Here is a 22,773-nt window from a genome sequence, read left to right as displayed (position 1 = left end):
TTTCCTGATGTTCAACTCCTTAGCTTTTTGGACTCTTTCCATAACTGCAAAGATTTCAGCTCTAAGGGAGTCACCCACTCCAATTGGGCCTGAGAACATGGCAGAAATGACCCCATTTTCATCCCTAAAAACACCCCCAATCCCCGATTGTCCCAGATTTCCCCTGCTACACCCATCAAAGTTTAGTTTCACGAATCCACTAGGTGGAGGGGTCCAAGCCACACTCATTACTGACTTAGTTTGTGTGCAACTTACAATTTCACCCCACTTCCTCAACATGTCATCCACAGTGTAATCTGTGAAAAGCTCCAAAGATTTCAGCCACTGTACCACCCTAATATGAATGATAGCCCTAAGATCTGCTGCTCCTCTTTGAGCTTCTAAGAATATCATGGAGTTTCTTTCTACCCAAAGTGTCTAACATACTGCAGCCCTTAGTCCTCTCCACATTGTCCTTCCCCTTTTTATCCGCCACCTGAAAAGAGAAGGGGAAAAAAGGCCTTGCAAGTCTGATGGGGGATTCCAACTACATCCAAATAGGGACAAAGCCCATTCCCAAATTGACATCGCAAAATGGAAAGACACTAGTAGGTGAAAACCAATCTCTCCATCCACTTTACAAAGAACACACCACTAAGGTGACAAACAAGTATTGAGTCTCTTCTTTTGGAGTAAATCACCAGTGTTGATTCTTTCCAGATAGGCTTCTCAACAAAAACTACCAACCTTAGGAGGTATTGATCTACACCAAACCTCATCAATAGGAAAAGGAGGGAAGGTAGGACTGGTGGACTAGCTTAAGACTTTGAAGAAAGAAGCACAAGATAAAATGCCATTGGGAGAAGGTGTCCAAATTCTAGAATCCGCCCTAGTAGGGTCTAAGACAACGTTATCAAGAATTGCAATAAGACTCAAAATATTGTCAAAATCTTAGTCCCTCAAATCCCTTCTTAGAGCCAAGTTCCACCCAATCATAGAAATGGAAGAGGACGGGGTGGTAAAAGATGAGATTGGCTCATTTTTCAGATCAGAAAGAGCAAATAAAGAAGGAAACTGATCCTTTCGAGAGGCACTCCCCACCCAGGTTTGTTCCCAAAATTTTATGGAGTTACCAAAATTCAAATCATACCTGATATTAGGGGAGAAAACTGGTAGCAGGTCATGAATGGCTTTCCAAGGAGAACTGCTGGTGGTCATAGCTCTGATTCCAGCATCCCATCCATTATGCTCCAACCCATGAATATTTACCACTATTCTAGCCCATAACTTCTCCTTCTCCAAGGGGAATCTCCACAACCACTTTCCCAACAGAGTCATATTCCTTCTCCTAATATTCCCAAGCCCCAAACTACCACACGTCTTACTCCTACAAACTATCTCCCAGCTCACTCTATGATCCCTCTTTTCCTCTACCGGTTCCCACAGGAAATCTCTCATTAACTTCTCCAATCTATTAGCAACATTCACTGGAATTTTAAATACCGACAGAAAAAATATAGGTAAATTAGCAAGCGTGGCCTTAATAAGAGTAATTCTCTCACCAAGAGAGAGGTAGTTCTTTTTCCATGACACCAGTCTTTTTTCAAACCTTTCCACCAGGTTCCAAAATCTCTCTCTCATGCGATTATCACCTAAAGGCAACCCTAAGTAGTTCAAAGGCCATCCCGAGACTTCACACCCCAACACTTCAGCACTCTCCCTGATCTCTCCCTCCTCCAAATTCACCCCCACAACACAACTTTTCCCAAGATTAACCTTCAAATTGGATATTTGCTCAAACAGTTGTATCACCGACTTCAAATTCCTAATAAAGCTCACATTACCGCCTTCACAAAACAGAATCGTGTCGTCAGCAAACTGCAAGTGAGTAAGGGGGGTTTCCACCCTCCAAACTCTCTAGCCTCTAATGAGCCCCCTAGAATCTGCTCTGTTAATCAATTTCCCCAAAACCTCCGCAATTAGAATGAACAAGAAAGGAGAAAGGGGGTCTCTTTGTCTTATACCCCTACTAGCTGGAAAGAAATCTACCACTGTCCCATTCACTAGCACTGAGTAATGACAATTCCGGACACAACCCATGATCCACTTACACCATCTAGCACCGAACCCAAATTTAGTCAAAACGTTCCTAAAAAATTCCTAGTCCACCAAGTCATAAGCCTTTTCCAAGTCCAACTTACAAACTACTCCCTTCTTCTTATCCCTTTTAAAGTTCTCCACACTCTCATTAGCAATTAAAATCAGATCAGTAATTTGTCTTCCATTCACAAAAGGTCCTTGGTAGTGTGCAATGATATCTGGCAAAACATTCTTCAGCCTCAAAGACAATACTTTTGCAATGATCTTATACAAGCTATTAACCAAGCTAATTGGCCTAAAATCCTTCGGGTGGGAAGCATATTTCTTTTTTGGCATTTAGGCTATAAATGTAGAGCTCACACTCGGATTGACAATTCCTCTCCTGAAAAACTCCTCAAACACCTGCAAAAGATCATCTTTCAAAATATCCCAACAGTCCTGATAAAAATCCATTGTAAACCCATCCGGTCTTGGGGCTTTTGTTCTATCCATAGAAAATACAGCCTCCTTGATCTCTTCTAAACTAAAGCTTTTCTCCAACCTTCTCCTATTCTCCACCCCTACATTTGGCCAATCCAATCCTTCTACCCACACCCTTCTACACACAGGCCTTCTTAGAATAGATTTGAAGTGCTCCACACAAGCCCCAACAATCTCCTCTTGATGCACTAGCTCAACTCCATCTACTACCAATTTGGAGATCAGGTTCTTCATTCTCTTGTCTTCTGCTAGAGAGTGGAAAAACCTAGTGTTTTTGTCCCCCTCTTGCACTGAGATTTTTTCCCCCAACTAATTTCCTCGTGCAGACAGTCTTCTAACTGTCTTCTTAAATGTCTCCTGAGTTCAATGTCTTCCTCTCCAAGTTCTCCCATTTCTTCTTTAGAGTTAAGGCTTTCAATCTTATCCAGCAGATCTCCTTTTCTTTTTTCTATCCTCCCAAACTCCACCAAATTCCACTCATTGATTTTTGCTTTCAAAAATTGAAGGTTTCTTATGGAATTTCATCATCTCCCATTCCACCAATGGGTTACACTCATACAACCACTCCCTCACTTTGTTAGTAAACCCTAGGTGGAGTAACCACATATTTTCAAATCTAAATGGGGTAGGACCTCCACGCCTTCTTTCCTCATTACATAACACTATGGGCCAATGATCGGAGGTCACCCTTGGAAGAGCTCTAGAAGCCAAGGTTCCCCAATGAACTTCCCAATCCAGAGAGAACAAGAATCTATCTAGTTTAGAGCAAATGGATCTAGATTGGAGATTTGACCAAGTAAATGTCTTATGGGCTAGGGGGATCTCTTTAAGCTCAAAGTTATCCATAATGCTGTTAAACTTCCTCATGCTTTTTGTCACCCTCTGGTTAACCTTATTGGATTCCTCCGAGAATCTAATCACATTGAAGTCCCCACCCATGCACCAGGGCCCATCCCACAACCCTCTAACATCCGTCAATTCCTCCCACAACTCCTTTCTCTTTCTGTAGTCATTCTTTCCATAAACATTTGTGAGAACCCACGTAAAATTACCCTCATGCTGCTTAAACTTCACAGAAACCGATTACTTTTTGATCAACTCCTCCAAGCTTTCAACCACATCCCTCTTCCACATTGTTACAATCCCCCCAGATGCACCCCAAGAGGGGGCAGCCATCCAACTAATCCCCCTGGCTTTCCAAACACTTCGTGCCCAATTGTTATTAAACTCCATTCTCTTAGACTATTGCAACAACACAATGTCTGGGTCAAATCGTTTTATTACCTCTTTTATTGTCGCTCTCTTCCTTGCACTCCCAATTCCCCTTACATTCCAACTAAGGATCTTCATTCCACTTCTTCTTTAAACCCCTTGCCACCTTCCACTACTTTCCCCCTTTCCTCCTATCTCCTTTTACCCCGAGATTCTTGTTTCCTACATCTCTCTTCAATCTCTCTACTTCACTCAATCTCCTCTTCTTTATTTTGATCTCCTTCTTCCTCTTCTGTAATATTTCTTTCAACACATTCAAATCTTCCAACTTATAGCCCAACTTCTCTACAAATTCAGCTAACATATCTTCTCTCACCGAGTCCTCCACCCATACCCTTCCTATAGAAACCCCTCTGACTCTGCCCATCTGCCCGTTCTTCCTCTCCCCTAGTCCCACCTCTGTTCTTTCCTCTCCATCCAACCTCCCTCTCCTATTACCTCCCTCCTTCCCTGTTCCTTTCCCTCCTCTCCACTAGCCCCTCCCTTCTTCCTTCCTCCCCTTCCCTCCTCCAAATCAAATTTCTTTCCACTTCCTTAAACACTTTTTCAATGATTTTCCACACTTTTTCGCTCCTACACATTCCTTCCCTCACATTCCCACTTTCCTTCATCCCCCTCTCCCCCTCCTCAGAGAGCCCACCTTCTACCGCGGCTACATATTCATGGGCTATAGGACATGGAACAAAAACGGAATCTGGAACCAAAGACATAGGAGACACATTAGTAGCACAAACCAAATTCACTTGGTTACCTGGGATTGGTGGACAATCTAGAAAAGGATTGCTCCCGGCCTCCCTCTCTTGTTCCAGAGGTTGGTAAACATCTGTCTCCCTTAGTTGGTTGGGAAGTACTTCTGTCCTTTGGTTAACCTGGTGATCTTTCCCCTCTACCCCTGGTTCACCCCTAGATGGTGTGTTCCTGCTCAGCTTCCTGTTCACACAGTTTACCCCTTCTGATAATCCTTGCACACTCTGTAATCTTGGAAATGAGTTGACCCAAATGCAATCTACACCCTGAAATAAGCTAGCAATACTCCACCCATCCAAGTCACCACCAGCACAACTACCTTCGTCGTTTACACTACCCACGCTAGTACCATCAGCAGAATGGTCCTCCGCTTCTTCATCTCCTTCATTGCACTGCGCCCAACCTTCTTCATTCTCTTCCCTCTCTTCAGTTCTTTCCCTTGTGAATCTTGGATTTGGCCTTTCTGAGGAGTGTCGTAGTTGGCTATGCTCCTCCATACATCGCCGGGAAACCCATTGCAACACCGGTTTCTTCTCCAGCTTCCACTGCTGCGCACAAGCCCCCCCCCTTTCTCACGACTTGGGGCGATGAAAATCAATAAGAATGACAAAAAGCATTATGGATTAAAAGAGATAATGAATTGAAACATTAAATGTGCAGCAAGTTTCAAAGGTCTTTGTGAAGTTTATGGAAGTCTCCATGCGTCCATGAAAACCCACTCTACACTATTGCTCCTTTCCTACTGAATTAATGTAGAAGAAAGAAATTAAAATCCTCCTTCCCCTCCATCAACTTTGCCTTCTCTTTAGTCGAACCTACCTCCATCTTGTTAACCTCTCTAGAAACACGCAAGAAAGAAAACCCCCTGTCAAAACATTATTCGAATACCTCAAGACCATGACTGAAGCCTTAAACCCCAAGAAGATTGACTGGGCTGCAAATCATCGTTTCTCTCCAGCTTTTCTTCTCTTTAGTCGAGCCTACTTCCCAATTCACCCGACACATGCACAAAACCCACCCATGATCAGAACTCAGATTCAGTGCTAACAAATGGTGCTCAAAGCCCATTGCAACCGTGTATTGGGAATATATTGGTACCTTATGTTTTTATTCATAAGAGATATTTCCAATGCGCGTTCACATCAACCCCCCACAAGGAAGCCTCCCCGCGCATCCCAGCTTTGTATGGAACATCTCTTGATGATAGTACAATAGATGATGGGACATATGAGAGATGTTCTCAATACATGAATGAGCTCTGTTGTGGGACGTTGTGGGGAGCTCTGTTGTGGGGGGCTGATGTGAAATCTTTTCAGTGCACAACCGAAAGTGTTATGAGTATATCTGTGCCATTTATAAAAAATGAGATGGTAACAATTTTTAGTCAAAAAGATTGATTTTATTTTCTCTTTTTATTCTCTATAATTTTTGTTTTTCCAGTATTTAATTTAACTATCATGATTTATGAGGTTGTTCATCAAACTTTTTCCAATGATAAAAAATGAGAATGCAAACTGTTAAAATGGTTGTATCTTGATTTTAATTTCCATTTTTACCCTTAACAATTTTTCTTTTCTAATATTCTTTTTTGATCGCTCAAGTATTTGATCTTATCATAAATGGCCACATACACTCTCCGGTGGTGACCTTGTTGCTATCTACTATTTTCATTTAACTCATTGCAACTGTCCATAAATTCTCATAAATTACAAACAAGACACATAAGGACTGGTAAATGGTGGTTGGAGATCGCATAACCAATAATTTATCATTATTTATGTTTTTGCTGAAATCATATATCAATCAATTATTATATAAATTCAGCTTGATATTTAGAATAAAAATTAAAAATTCATGAACATCACTCAAGATTAACATAGTTCATGTAAAATCATCTAAACACCAAAATTTGAAAAGAACACAAAAGACACTTCTTAATTTTAGTTAGATAATATTAATCCTATTATGGGTCATGTTGGGTCATGTCGGGTCGGCACGGCACAGCCTGTGGGAGGCCCGTACTCTATGCGGGCCCATGAGCCATCACGGGCCGTGGTGCCCTCCCTAGTGAAAAATTTGGGGGTTGGCCTGGCACGGCTCACGACTCGGGCCTATGTGGGTTTGTGTCATGCCATGCCATGCCATAGGCTAGGCTAGCCCATGGGCAAAGCCTTGGGCCAGGTCGGGCCGTGTATCGGGTCAAAGCTGTTTATTTAAAAAAAAATGACATAAAACTTAAAATTTTAATTTTATATGAATTTTGTGTATAAAATTGCTTATATATGCAATAATTAAATAAATTAGTATAATAAAATAATAAAATATTTATTTTATTAATATATTATATACTATATATTATTATATATATAAAATATATATGGGTCGTGCTACGGGCCAGTCTAGGCTGGGCCGTGTCGTGCCAACCCGTGGACCTAAAATCCCAAGCCCAGCACGGCCTGCATGGTCGTGTCGGGCCGTGGGTGGCACGACCCAATTTACACCTCTAATAAAAACTGAAATGGATGAGCGTCCATCGTCCAACACACTGATTTTACATTTCCAATTCTACCCCTCCCTAATTTCATATTTCCAATCCTATTCCCTCTTAAAATGCTGATTTTATATTTCCAATTCTACCCCTTCCCTGATTTCATATTTCCAATCTTACCCCCTCTTAAAATGCCTGAATTATATATATATACCCTTTATCATGTTTTTTATTTTAAATATTGATTTTTGCTTTCCATTTTACACTTTATTATGTTTTTTATTTTTTAATTTTATTTAATTAATAGTTAACACTTATAATTGGATAATCTCTGTATCTCATCATTTATCAAAATGAGGATGGTGACAATGTTTTGTCAAAAAGCCTAATTTTTCCATAGAAAACAGTGATCCAAGCCACCCCTTGGAAATCAGGAAGGCATGGCTTGGAGCAACACCAAATATGGCGTTTCCTGGAGTTGCAGCTTGTTGCTGCCAACAGGGCAGTGATGTGGCAGTGGATAATGGGTAGAAGTGCAGAAAACGTTTCCTAGAGCATTGGTACCAAATGGAAAAAGTTGATGTTGCTCCAGGAAACATCCTACCCGGTAGCAACGATTCCAAACAAAAAAAAGGCATCCTTTTCTGGTGCTCCAAGCCACACATTAGTACTGTAACTACAATATCGTGCCAAAAATATACTATATTAATTCATTTTAGGTGTTTTTTTTTCAATTATCATCGGACCAATCTGGTAATTTGACACCCTACCAATGTAATATCATAGGGATTGTACTTGGTAGGGCCATAGGGGTTTGGAATGCATTTTGTTGGCAGGAGGTCTAGATTCTTCTATATAAATCGAATGGATGTTTGATTTGAATCTCAATATAAACGGATTAGGATTAACCTATATTCTAGTGCTAATCATTAGATATGCAAATAACGACCCCACCATTGATGAGTAGAACGACAAGAGGCAAAAGGCCAAATGTCATCATTCACACATGAAGCGAAGACATAAATCCTAAAACCCCAATTCTCTCCTTTAAAACCTTCTCTGCATAGTGTATATCTTATCCACTCCCCTTATTTTACAGTAGAAAGGAGGGCATCACTCTTATCCAATGCATCGTTTTCATCAAAATGAAGAAAACGATATAAATTATAGAAAAAACAAAGAAATACACAAAAAAATTACAAAAGTATAGAAAATCAAAAAAATTTCTATACCATACTAAAAAATGAGAATGTTGTCTATATACCATTTATAAAAATGAGGATGGTGACAATGTTTCGTGAAAAAACCTGATTTTCACTTTCCATTTTTACCTTTTTAGTTTTCTAATTTTATTTAATTAACGGTTAACACTTATAAATGGATAAAACAAATAAAATAATAATAGTTTTTTATTTTTCCAATTTTATTTAGTTAACAGATCATGCTTGTAACAAATAAAATAATAATTAAACCACTATGGAACCTACTCCTCTCTCTTCCCTTAGGCCTTATTTGATCTTCTCCCCAATAGGGTTGCAATCGGATCGGATTCTGATTGGATGTAGCAAAATCCACATCCGATCCAAATATTAAAGACTCGGATTCGAATTTGAATCTCAACAAACTTATATCGGATTCGGATTTAATCCGACTCCACTTTAAATTCTCTAAAATACAAGTAAAATTTAAAAAAATATTTATTTTTCAACTTTTATATATAATTAATTAATATAAAATATAACATACTAAATTTATTCTATATGAATTCATATATAATATAATATTTAAAAAATATTTTTATAAATTTTAATATAATTATATACAAATTATATATTAAAATTAATAAATATTATAATATAATCATATTCAAATTTTAATCAAATCATATTGGGTCAAATCCAAATCCGATTTGATTATTAATTGGATGTTGATTGTAACATCCGAATTTATCTGATTATATAAATATGTAATCTGAATCCAAGATAATCAGATTGGATGTCGAGTTGGGCCTCAGATTTTCAGGTACCATTGACAGGCCTACTCCTGTTAGGCCTACCTATCAAACCTCTTCATTAGTTAGAGCCAACATTTGTCAAGTATCAGATGGTTTGCCCAAAACCCATGAATTCAACTTGAAGGGAGGAATGATTTTTTTCGACCTCTCTATTTTCATCATCGAACAATCAATTAGATGGTTAAATGAAGCCTTTTTTGGTTTTCTCCCTATTTTTTCAAGTATTTTTTCCCATTTCCCCTCTATTTCGGTTGTCTCTGTTAACATAATAAGTTGTATTGGATCGAGAAATGCTTTCAGGTTCATTATATACCAACGTAATACCATAGGGGTTTGGTACTTGGTAAGGTCATAGGGGTTTGGAATGTGTTTTGTTGGCAGGATATCTAGACTCTTTTACAAAAATCGGACAGATGTTCAATTCAAATCCGAATATAAACAAATCAAGATCAACCTATATCCAAACATTAGCCGTTAGATATGCAAATAACAGCCCCACCATTGACGAGCAGAACGACATGAGGCAAAATGCCAAATATTATTATTCACATATGAAGCGAAGAAATAAATTCTAAAACCCCAGTTCTCTCCTTTAAACCCCTATTTGTATAATGTATATCTTATCCATTCCCCCTACTTCACAATAGGAAGTACGAAATAGAAATGGTGTCTCTTTATCCTATGCACCTTTCTCCTCAAAATAAAGAAAACAATATAAATTACAAAAAAGAAAACAAAGAAATACACAAGCATTTACAAAACAAATAGAAAATCATAAAAATTTACCATGCTAAAAAATGAGAATGTAAAATACACAAAAAATTTACAAAAAAATATGGAAAATCATAAAAATTTCTATACCATGTATATCTTATATACCAAAAAATAAGAATGTTGCAATTGGTTTGGTAAAAAACCCTGATTTTACTTTCCAACTTTAACCTCAACTTTCTATTTTTTCCATTATATATTGTCACTACAAAATAACTGTGAAAAACATAAAATGAAGAAAACAATATAAATTACAAAAAACAAAAAATACATTGAAAATTTACAAAAAATGTAGAAAATCATAGAAACTTATATATCATATTGAAAAATGAGAATGGTGCAATTGGTTCGGTCAAAGCGCTCTAATTTTACTTTCCAACTTTACCCTCAACTTTCTATTTTTCCCATTATATATATGTTATTGCAAAATAATTATGAAAAAACACATAAAATGAAGAAAATAAAATAAATTATAAAAAACAAAGAAATACATAAAAAATTTATAAAAAATAAAAAATCATAAAAATTGAAGAAAATAACATAAATTACAAATCTATATCCAATATATAAAAGCATAGTCGAATATCACCATCAATATCAAATACCCCGTGCATCACACGGGCCATTCCACTAGTTTGTCAAAAAAAAAAAAGAGAAAATTATAGTCAGAGTGATTGTACATTTAAAATTAGACTGTAGGTTGGTTTAAAAACCAATAAAACTCTAACAACCGACTCTACATTTCAAATTATAAAAACTCCCACCATGTCATCGGAGGCTTATGCTGTTGTTGCCAACATGGGACTCTTGATCCATATTGGACACAACAAAAAGACTATACTGAAATTTCCATTAATGTTGGGTGATTTGAAAATAAACAAAAAGGGTTTTCAATTTGTCTCCCTCTCCTTGTGTCACTCAATCACCCTTCCACTCTTTCATTCTCATAGTCGTTGTCTCTCTCTATTCAATGGTTGTGCGATTTGAAAATAAACAAAAAATGGTTTTTGATTTCTATATTTACGTTCTCTCTGTTCATTTCTCTCTCTCTGTTAACCTATCATTTTGCCTCAATGTCTCCCATTCTCTTTCTTGACCGATCTTTCAATCTTGCATTCTCTTTTTCAATTGATCTCTCCTTCCTCTATCTCTATTGTTCTCTCTTAGTCTCTCTCCCACTCCCTCTCTCATTCCTTTTTTTTTTTATTTTCTTACACACTTATACCATATGAAAAACATAAGACCAACTTAATATGGTTCTAAAATCATCATGGCAATTTGATAAAAATTCACAAGAAGCTCTTGACTATGAAATTTACACCAACTTGATAAAAATTTATAATTTAATTGTACAAGTGTCTGGTCCCTTAACTAACTTAATAACTTAGATGGTATTAATTAGATTGTATAAATAAACATAAATACCAACTTGATAAAATTCACAAATCATTATACAAATTTGACAAAAAATTACAAGAAACTCTTAACCAACTTGGTGTAATGATTTTAGAGCCATACCAAGTTGGTCGTATTTTCTTTTATATGGTTTGATTAATACCGTATAAGTGTGTAAGAAAAATAGAAAATGAATGAAAGAGGGAGTGGGGGAGAGATTGAGAGAGAACAATAAAGATTGAGGGAGAAGGAGAGAACGACCAAGAGAGAGAATGATAAAGATTGAAGGAGAACAAGATATTGACGGAGAGACAAAAGAAGAGAAATTGATAGAGAGATTGACTACAAGAGAATGATTGAGATGAGAGATAAGGGAAATATAGAAACTGAAAACCCTTTTTTTATTTTCAAAGCACATAGTCAATGAGCAAAGAGAGATAACCGTGATAATGATAGAGTGGAAAGAAGATCAAGAGAGGAGGGGCTAGGAGAGAAACAAAAAAAAATAAACCCTTTTGTTTATTTTCAAATCACCTAGCTCTAATAGTAGTTTTGGTTTAGACATTTTGTTGTGCCCAGCATGAATTAAAAGTCCCATGTTGGCAACAACTACATAAGCCTTTGATGACAACGAGGGGTATTTTACAGTTTGAAATGTAGAACCAATTGTTAGAATTTTGAAGTTTTCTAAACCAACTTACAACCTAATTTTAAATGTACAGTTGACTCTAACTATAATTTTCCCTAATAAAACACCCATTTCAAAGTCTGGTACCTCAGGTTACTATCAACACTCATATGAATTTCCCGAGTGAACATAAATCTTGTTCAAAATTTCAATATTGGGATCTACTTCCCCATTTTAATCCCAAGATGTTTGATTGGATTGTTAACAAGCTAGGTTGGTTCGATTACATTTAATTTCGTAGACTTAATTGAAGTAGTTTGGTTGATTTCAAGGTCAACCAATAAAGAGGGTAAACCCATCTCTTTGTTTTTTGTTTCGCTTCATGTGAATTTAATCCCAACAATAGCAAATAGGGTTCCTTTATACATGAAAGTCCTAAACTGATTGATTGGATTGCTCATTGGTCGGTTCGATTTAGTCGCAATTAATTTTGTAAACTTAATTGAAGTAGTCGGGTTGACTTGAGTTGACTTTGAGGTTAACCAACACCAACCAAGGAGGGCAAATCCCACATCATATTTTTTTTTAATTTTTTAATCCCAATAGTAGCAAAAAGAATTCTTTTGTACACAAAAATCCTAAATTGATTGATTCACGGTTGCATTTAATTTTGTAAACCTGACTGAAGTAATTGGGTTGATTTTGAGGTCAACCAATACAAACCAACAAGAAGGGTAAACCTCACCTCATCTTTTTTTTTTTTTTTTTTTTGCTTCACATCACTTTAATCCCAAAAATATTAAAAAGAATTATTTTGTACACAAAAGTCCAAGATTGACTGATTGGATTGTTTATGGGTGGGTTCAGTTTAGTTACATTTAATTTTGTAAGCCTAACTAACGTAGTTGGGTTGATTTTGAAGTCAACCAACAAGGAGGGTAAACCCACCTCATTTTTTTTGTTTTACTTCACATCAATTTAATTATTTTTAATTAAACTAAACCCAAATCAATGCTGCAGCTTTAAAATGTCAATCTTAAATAAGTAGGCCCAGACTCTATCTCTACTCCAATTGCAATCAGCCAATCGAGTGTTAGTCCATATTAAATATGTTGTCTCTAGTCTTCTCTCCTAGTCTCATAGACTTGCCCTTAGCTTTTACTTGCTGTTAGTTAGATTTTACTTTTTGTGGGTTTTCTGTGAAAGAAAAATAAAAGGATTAAGCAGTGTTTAGAAAAATTAGATCGGACTGGTCGGTCGGACCAATTGAACCTGACCCGGGACTTTGGCTGGTTCAGTCATTCCCTAGTAACCACTTTGGTTAAAAAATTAGTGAAAACTGGGTTACCAACTGATTTAACTGGAAAACTAGTGAACCGGTCCCGGTTTCATGAAACCACCCAAGTCCTTAACTAATAGAAAGTTTAGAATGTGCTCAACAAGATTCAAACCTATGATCTTTTATTTTCATATAATTGCTTAATTACCATTAGTCCCCCTCTTAACTTGTGTTAAATAATGACTCTTGTTTGTACACTACTTTATTATGCATGTATTTAAAGAAAATGTAAATTAAGAGACTTGAACCCTAATAATCAATGTTCAAAGTATCGGAAACACAAGGTGTATCGAAAAGGTAATTTTAAGAGACGTATCGAGATACGCTTTGAAAACACATAGATACGGACAAAAAATCAAGATATGCATTGATACACTAGAAAATCCAAAAAAAAACCTTAAAAATATGAACAACAATAAAAATGAGTTTTATGTGATTATATATAATTTATTTAAACATAAAAACCATTCTTTAATGATTTGTATAAAGTATCGGGATGTCATTAGTAACCGTCGAAAAATAATAGAAGAACTAAAATGTATATATATACTAATATTTATTATATATAGATTTAGATAGTATTTATTATCTATACAAGTTAATATATACCTTATTTTTTAATAAATAAATATAATTTGTATTCATCTTATTATTATATAAATATTAATAATCAAATTTTAGCATTTGTTGGGAAACATCCACCAAGGCAAGAAAGATTATTTTAAGTATAAGAAAAAACATGTTGTTTTAATAAGGAATTAAGGTTGGTATAATGGTTAATTAATCATTGCTATATGCAAATGGCTTGGGTTCGAAACTTGTTATCTTTAGTTTGTGATTTTTAATTAACATGTTATTTAACTTAAATAATATTTAATGACATATTAAATGTCATAATTAAAGGTAACTCAAATGAGCATTTAATTAAATAATATTAGCATTTAGTGACGTCCCAAACTTAAAGGTTTAATTAAAATTGATATTAATGAGAGAGAAGAGATGAACTAAATTTAAATTTAAAAAGGAGAGGGAAATTAAATCCAGTTGATACATAATGCGTATCAGTCCGCTTTGGGTTGTATTACGTACCTGAAGCGGGCTGATACAGACCGAAAAATACAAAACCACCCAATTATACATGTTCCATGTATTGGAACTCTTTCGAAACACATGGCAGAAAGCCCTATAAGTCATAAATCTATCTTGCCTTCAAGAATGAACGAATAAACAAACAATAAGAACAACGTCAACACCACAATCAAAGCCTAGAAAAGAAACCTAGAAAACAAAGTTCCGCAATCGCTTATGGATCTACAACCCAAATAAAAAATAGAATGAAGGAAAGAAACATGGAAAAATGATGCAATTTTTATATTAATTAGATGTTTATCTTTAATCCTACTCGCGGTTCTAGGAAGATTGCGCTTTTTTGTTGTTGTTGTCGACAATGTAGGTGCTTGGTTACCAGACGAAGATGCGCTAGCTTTTTCTGAAGTTGTAGAAACAATAATGGTGGATGCATTCTCCAACTCCATAGGCATGTTTCCCAAAATTCTACGATTCTTAGGAAAACGGATGACGACAAAATCTGGGGATTTGATGATACGAGAGGAATAGAAAATAAAGCCAAAGCTGCTCAATAACTCCAATCAACAAATCAAAACCTACATAAATCTTCCTTGCTTTGATGAAAGTGTACTTGGGTGATACGACGGTTGTAGATCTCACGACAAGGTTTTGAAAGGACCTCTGACTTAGCTATGATTTTAGAGGAGATGTTGCATAGTTCAATTGGCCATGGCCGTGACCTCAGAAACAAGTTTGATACCCATCTCGGGTCCCTCTATGAAAAACTCAATTATCATATCTTTCAACCATGCGATTGATCCAGGCCTCAGGCCTTACAGTGTAACCTTTTATTTCTTCATATGAGTTGGTTCGTGTAAAGGAAGTATTGAGGGTGGGTTTACATGAGTTGGATTGTGTAAAGGAAGTTTTGAAGGAGGAAAAGTCTATGGTGGCTGAATGTTTCCTCTCTCTTCTAAACTCCATGCATGGGAGATTGAAATATAAGACAGGGCGTCAAGTGGGTGATTCATATTGAAGTTTCTTTTAGGGTTATTTTGGTAAAAGTTTATATGAATATCATATATAAAAAGGGTAAAATGAGTATTTTGAAAAAATAAATGTATAAGTCAAACGTTTTTATATGGGTCAATGAGGGAAGGGAGGTCTGTGTTTGGGCTTTTCAAAAGTTTAGGGGAGGTTTTTGTTAAAATGAAAATTTAGGGGAGGTTTTTATATTTTATCCTAAAATAAATCAAACCTCATAAATCCTTGTTGTTGTTGGTGCTTATTTCTTTTGTTTTTGTTTGATTTTTTTTTAAATTATTTTCATTGCATTTTCATTTTAGAATATACTTTGTGCTTTCATTATGTTGATCATTTTTATGCGAGTTAAAGTTTCTTATTATCAATATAAACGTTCCATTCATATAATTAATTAAAGTACTTGATTTTTATTTACTCATGCATACCTTAATATTCATTTAACCATCTATGCCCGTCCAAATTGTATTCAAATAAAGCACTTTTTCCTCTTAAATCCTCTAAATATTTGCCCAGTGCTCATCAGTGATTGGTGTAAGGTTCAAAATTTTGATATATATCTGACTGTATCGGTTGATTTATCATATGGATGACATCTTGATATGCCTCCATAGCGGTATTTCAGGGTCTGACCTAATCGAAAGGATAGACAAGCCTTAATAAGCCCTCTGAACCAGTTTAAAAAAAATAAAAGTAAGCCAAAATATGGTATGATACCCCAATCGATATTTTGATCTTTGAATTTCGATCACCAAGTTGACAATAAATAAATGTGATGAGACACCACCAAAACAAACAAGCCACCATAATAGTTAAAGTTAGATAATGGGATCAATCATTATATAGATGCTTACGCAATAGATGATGTATTTACAAAAGGTGCCATAAACTGATGAGACACCACCACCACCACCACCACATGTTATCGAGGTGCTTTTTTGGCAGCACTTAGCATTATATATGTAGCGATAAGATTCAATGTTGAAGGTGAAAACTGATGACACGTTATGCTCTAAAAATCCAAACTAAGGTCGGTGAGTATTTCTCCATTATTTAATTAGATCATATCAAGCTAGCTTGATTATAAACCAAGGGTACTACAAGACCAGCTGTCTTGCTGAGCAGATCGATCAGAAAGAATGGCCGAGACTGGGAAGGTTACTGATTCCGGCAAAGGCGATTGCTGCAGGTAAGTTGATGAATTAATTGCCCCAGTACATAAACTCTAATTATCGGTTGGAAGATGTACATATACACATGAGACCACAGTGATTATCATAAGAAATCTAATAAAGTATAGCCTTCTGTTTTGCTAGTAGGTCTGTATCGGGAAGCAAAACCATGAAAGTTGAGTATACGCTTTGCAGTATTGACAACCCAAACAAGTCTACAGCTGATGAAATGGAGTGCCCCAGCGCTGGCGAGGCGTTCTGCAAGTGTGGACAAGGATGGAGTTGTGTCATCACCAGAACTGAAGGCCCTGATAGTGGCAAGGCCTTTTTCAAATGCGGTGAAGGCTGCACCTGCACGGCGGGTGCTAGTTGTCCAGTCAAGTTAGCCACGTGTCCCGGCGTAGGTGAGGTATTGTGCAAGTGTGGAGAAGGATGGACTATTGTCGTCACCAGGACTGAGGGACCAGCTGATAGTGCCAATGCTTTCTTCAAATGCGGAGAAGGCTGCATGTGTGTCGCACAAGCTTGTTGATCAATATTTTCTATCTCTCTATCTATCTGTCTTGTGTAGTGTAAAATAATAATGCAAGATAGACATGGTTCAAGAACCTAATGGAGCAATTTTAAAGGTCATATATGCTTTCTTTTGAACCATATATGCAAGATAGACATGGTTCAAGAACAAGTATATGTGTGGTATTTTTGTGGAATTAATGAAGGCCCAAGTCTGAAATATGTCTTAATTATATGCTTTAATGCATGGAAATTAAATAGACTGTTATGAAAGGTTATGCTTAATTTATTTATACTCAAGTTTCTTATCTATCTATAAACTATATATAAAGTGATATTGTCTAGGTTGAGGTGGATGAACAACAGATAAACGTCTTGATAAGCTGGACAAGTTGAAGCTGATCTAATATTGATTTGAAAGAAGAGAAGGCCAGAGGTCTTCAGATGGTTTCCCGTGAAGTAACACTCTGATGCTCAATTCAATACGAGGATAAAGACGTCGGTTAAGCCGAGCTGGTCATAGCTGAATTGAGCTAGAAAGTTTAAAGGACTAAAGAGAGAAAGTTAAAATGCCAGAAAGTGGAGAGAGAAGTACCTTGGATGGTGTACCCATAAATACGTACAGGGGAGTGTCGTTGTGCTCCTCACGTGGTGTGTTCCAAGATCGTCTTTAACCAAGGTTCCCAGAGGTTATTTTCGTACTTAGTTGGATAGAGCCCAGTGTTCGTCATGTGTCCCCCTTTGCTCAAGATTTGTGTTGTGCATCACTGTCACCCTCCGTGGCAAATGATAGTGCACGCATAGCCATTCCCTACGTCGTCCATGCTGAGCAACTCAGTCAAGTGTCGTTAACATTAGGGTCCACTTAGAGGTTCAACAAGGGTGGTTTATGCCCCCATCACCTACCCCTAGTTCCGAAGTCAGGGAGCAATGTGTTTGGCAGCCATTAGGCAGATGATCTACTTAATTTTTTGGTTGTGGAGCTATTCACTTCTCTTCATGGATCAAGTTGAACATTTTAGACTCAAATCGGGCTTGGTTCAAACATTAAATTCTAATGATTGGAATCTACCTGGGAGAAACTTGAAAAATTAAAATTCTAAACTATCGATATATGTTATGGTCCTGCGCGTAGGATCTTGTCACGGTCGGTCCATGGTGAAAAAGTCCTGCTTTTCCTTACGCCTTCCCTTGCGTGCAGACCCTATTGCGGAAACTGAATGGGTGATTTGTCCAGAAGACCACCCGAACTCTCCCTTGGGGTGATCTGTCCAAGAGACCACCCGATCTCTCCTCACTCTTTTCTTGACTGGAAAACTGAATGCCTTTATTTCAATTCGTAGCTCCTTAAATAGGAGATTACAGAAGGAAATTCCTAATTAAACCCAAACTCCAACTTGAACTCAAACTCCTAATTACCTACTCCTAATGGTAACACACTCTTAAGATAAGATAAGGATAAGATAAGATAGGGATAAGGGATAAGGGATAAGATAGGGATAAGGTAAGCTGGCGGCAAGTTGGCAGGCAGAGCTGATGTGGTAAGGTAAGTGTGGGCCCAACCTGATGAGCTGTCATGTGGGCCCCGCCCTATTGTTGCTGTCGGGCGGTGCGCGCTTCTCGCAGTGCTGCTGCCGTGAGGTGCATGCTGCTACTGTGCGGTGCGAGCTGCTGCCTAGTGCTACTGCTGTGCGGTGCATGCTGCGCGCTATCGGCGGTGCGTGCTGCTGTGTGGCACTGCCAGGCAGTGCCTGCTGCTGTGCGGCCTGCTGCCTATAACTGCGCCGCAGTGCGCTGCCGGATGGTGTGACCATAACAATATACCTTTTTCATTTGAATGAGAACGCCTGTTGGAGTTTGGTTAGAGCCTTCATCCTCGTATGGGGTGCTTGTCTTTGGTGTAGAATTCAGTAGTAAGTTGCCATGTCCTCGTCTTCCTCTTCATTGTGGTCTTCGGAGTCGAGTTGTTCCTACTCGGGTAGCGAGCGGAGTAGTGAGAGTGGATTGCCTCAAGACGAGAAAGTTAAGGTGGTGGTCTCCGAGACTAACACCAACGATGCCAAGGTTGAGGTGGATGAGGATGAAGTCAAGGATGATGAGGTTGAGGTCGAGGTGGAAATCCTTGGAGTCAAATCTAAGGGAGATGTTTGAGAGGAGGTGGATGAGGACTTTGCTCCTTTAACCAAGGTTGAGGTAAACCCTATTGAGGAGGCCAAAGAGGTTGAGGAGGTTCCAACTTGGGCCCCCACTAGTCTTGACAATATTTCTTATACCTTGCATGAGAGGGACATGGGTGGGATTATAAAGTTATACTCAATTTCTCTGGAACTCGAGCTCAAGTGCCTTAGAAAGGAAGAGAGGGCCGATTCACCTCGGCCAGGCGAGCTTAATTTGTGTTATGAGGGTAGCCTCGAAGTTGGACTTAGGTTCCCCTTATACTAGGGGTTACTAGACATGTTAAGGGACCATTGTATGCTACTCATCCAATTAGTTCCCAACTCCTTCTTATATGTGGTCAGACTCCTTTGCTTTTGTGTCATCCATGGCCAGCCGATGACCTTCAACATTTTCCACACCCTCCTCTTTTTGAAGAAGCACAAAGGGGATACTATTACTTTTCTGCTCGTTCGAACTCGAAGGTGTTGTTCGGAGACCCTCCTCGATTCATGAATGGAAAGGGAAGTTCTTTTTTTGTGAAGTGTCAAGATGGGGTAGCCCTTTGAGTCCAAACTCGTTGTCCCAAAAACCAAAGTGAAGGTGCTTGGTCCAAAGCTCCTTTCTGATGAGGAGAAAGAAGGCAAAGTGTGGTTGGACAAGCTCAAGGTTTATGTCTATTAGTGTACATCCAATGCCTTGTTAATCTGCACTGAGTTGTACCCAATTCGACTGGGTAATGGAGTCACTAAGTTGTTGACTCTCAATGTTTGTCTTTTGATTACTAGAGTGTGATTATGTTTACTTTTTGTTTGTAGACTCTGAGATGGTGTTTGCAGAGGAACAACTAAAGAATGTCGAGGAGGATTATATATGAAGGCTCCAAGAAGCTCAGGTCTGGAAGAAGAGGACAGCATTGGGCTTGAAGGTGAGGTCGGTTGCTAGATTTTTATGTGGAGAGGTGGCTGAGGTCTTTGCCTCCTTGGTTAAGGTCAGGGCCACCAAGGGCGACGCAAGGTGGATGAGGTTTTGAGGGTAGTGAGGAACCTGTCTATCACCCGGATTGGAAAGTTCAGCCAATAGACATGCTCAAGGTGGAAGAAGTTCCCAAAGAGATAGCTCAAGGTATCTTCCCAAAATCGTCAAGGAGATGAGAGACCAACCTTGTGGGTCAGTCAGGAGCATGACTGATGGAGGTAAATTTGATAGTGCTCAAGGCGTAAGCTCCAAGGAGATGAGAGACCAACCTTGTGGGTCAGTCAGGAGCATGACTGATGGAGGTAAATTTGATAGTGCTCAAGGCGCGAGCTCCAAGAAGAGGAACCCCGAACTCCCCCAAGAGGGACTTGTGACCCGAGCTCCCCAAAAGAAGCCCGAACTCTCCCCTTGGCCCCAAACCTTGCGAGGAGCACAAAGGGCCACAACCTGAACTGGCCCACCCCAGGGCAGTTCGAGCCACACTTCTATCCAAACTCAAGACTTTACCTCGCGCACCACTCCGGCACTTCGTCTCCTGGCCACCGAACTGAACCACTGTACCTGACACCAGAGTCCATATCCTGAGGCGACGCACCAGACTAACTTGGGATCTGATGCTTGACGGCCGCACTTCAACAACCACCTGCCACCGCCACCTCCAGTTACAGAGACGGCTCCGACAAAGAGAGCAGTGGCGGTTGCCTGCCCCAACAGAGGTGACGATACCCGAACTGGGAGAAGTGCAGAGGTAATGATACCCGACCTGATAGGAGCTTGGGAGTGAGTGTGCGAAGTGGTTATAAAAGGCCCTCTTCCCCCCGAGAATGGAGGTACGTGATAACTTTGCGCTATCTGGTTTTGATCTTGCCTTTGAGGAAATACTAACTTGAGCTTCGGAGCACTCTCACCACGTTCCTCCCTGGAGACTCCTCACCTTCTTCCCCATTTGATGCACCTGTTGCTCCAGTCAGAGGCATGGTCGTTGATAGCTAGGACCGACCGGATTGCACAACATCATTTGGCGTCGTCTGTGGGAAATGCTTCTAAAAGCCTCCCTCTAAAACTTTCGTAGCACCTTCTGACCAAGAAACCCCAACACCTATGGCTTCTTCCAGCAATGCCGGATGTAGCACGGAGATGAATGCCACCAGGGAACAACTTCAAGTCCCAGTGGTATGCATCAGACAGTTCACCATCCCCCTTTCGGTGGATGGGATCCCCAGCCTGAGTGCGCCGCGAACAATGGTGCCCATGAATCTTCCCTCCGTGAACGTCCCCCTTCCTCCCTCTGTTGGAACCACCTTTGCTGAACCTACCATTGTTCTCCCGGCAACTAGCCAGAACCAATTCGATGACCTGATGCATGGCATGTGGGCCATCCAAGCCCAGATGCAGCAGCTTCAACAACAACAAATCCACCAGCAGTAGATGCTGCACCATGTCTCCCAGTACCACTACCAGCAGCAATTCCCCCAACTGCTTCAAAGTCAGCTGCAGCTCCCACCTCGGCACCTCACCGTTAGGCGAGCCAAGCCCTCCCCTCAAGGTGGGCACCCCCACCAGGAGGCTTCCCAAGCTCGGGCTCCCCAAGCTCGGGCCTCCCAGCCTCGAAGCCCCTCTAGGAGCCAGGTCTCATCCTCTAGTAGGAGAGAGCGAGTTGCGGCCCCCGCCTCGCCACGCACCGACGGATCAGGAACCCGATATGTCAAAACAACATCACCTCAGCACCCTCAGGATGGGCTCCTATACACCAAGAACCGGTTCAGTGCCTTAGCCGCGGACTACCCCCAGCAGTCCAGGCCCATCGAGCTTGGGAACACCGAGGCAAGCAATGCCAGTGTCGGGCCTCCCAAGTAGCAGAGGCGCCGCCGGTGAAGTCACCGAACTGCAACCCGCGTCCTACCTGAGCTCCGAGGCAAAGAAGAAGCGAGTCCAAACGAGGTAAAAGCTACCCCAGTCCTCTCAGTCCCTTCCCCCCTGTCATCAGAACTCCTTGCAGTCCCCATGCCTAGAGACTTCAAATTCCCCCCACTTGACAAGTATGACGTGTCCTTTGACCCCAACGACCATGTCGATGCCTTCCAGTCCCAGATGCACCATAGTAGGGTGGCCAATCACCCATGTCTTACGTGCGGTGGTCTCCACCTACTATTTGGCGATGAAGTTCCCCATGGACTTCGGTATGGGAGTAGTGCGGGGCGACCAACTCGAGTCCTGCAAATTCTATGTGGCCGCCTTGAAGGGAAAAACCAAGGTGGCCGGCGAACTCAAACTGGAACGCCCTACGGAGCAAGGCGAAGAGAGAGCTGCGCCCATAGAAGAAACGGTCACGGTCCCGACTTTGATGACAGACCTAGCTCGGACGCTACAGATTGGTGTTTCCATCCAAGAACCTCTACAATCCGAACTAGTAAGTTTCTTACTTCAAAATTAAGATATTTTTGCTTGGTCTGTGGCAGAAATGCTTGACATAGACCCTGTGCTCATAACTCACAAGCTCAATACTGACCCTGCAGTCAGACCCATTAGACAGAAGAAATGCAACCTAGCCCCAGAACGCTGGAGGGCGGTCGATGAGGAGGTCGAGAAGTTCCTCGAAGCAGACTTCATTAGGGAAGCTCATTACCCGAGCTG

General features: G+C 39.6%; 1 long non-coding RNA gene across 1 annotated transcript; it reads left to right on the top strand.

Annotated features, from left to right (window-relative positions):
* Positions 1 to 16,423: 16,423 nt before the first annotated feature.
* Positions 16,424 to 17,300, top strand: LOC148853048 (uncharacterized). The gene is made up of 2 exons (XR_016099279.1): positions 16,424 to 16,511; positions 16,639 to 17,300. It is a non-coding gene; the product is annotated as an uncharacterized LOC148853048 (long non-coding RNA).
* The last annotated feature ends 5,473 nt before the right edge of the window (positions 17,301 to 22,773 follow it).

This window comes from Nelumbo lutea, chromosome 5, assembly GCF_056320005.1.
Source record: "Nelumbo lutea isolate HS-2025 chromosome 5, American lotus-T2T, whole genome shotgun sequence".
Lineage (NCBI taxonomy): Eukaryota > Viridiplantae > Streptophyta > Magnoliopsida > Proteales > Nelumbonaceae > Nelumbo > Nelumbo lutea.
This window is presented reverse-complemented; position numbering and strand designations above follow the sequence as displayed.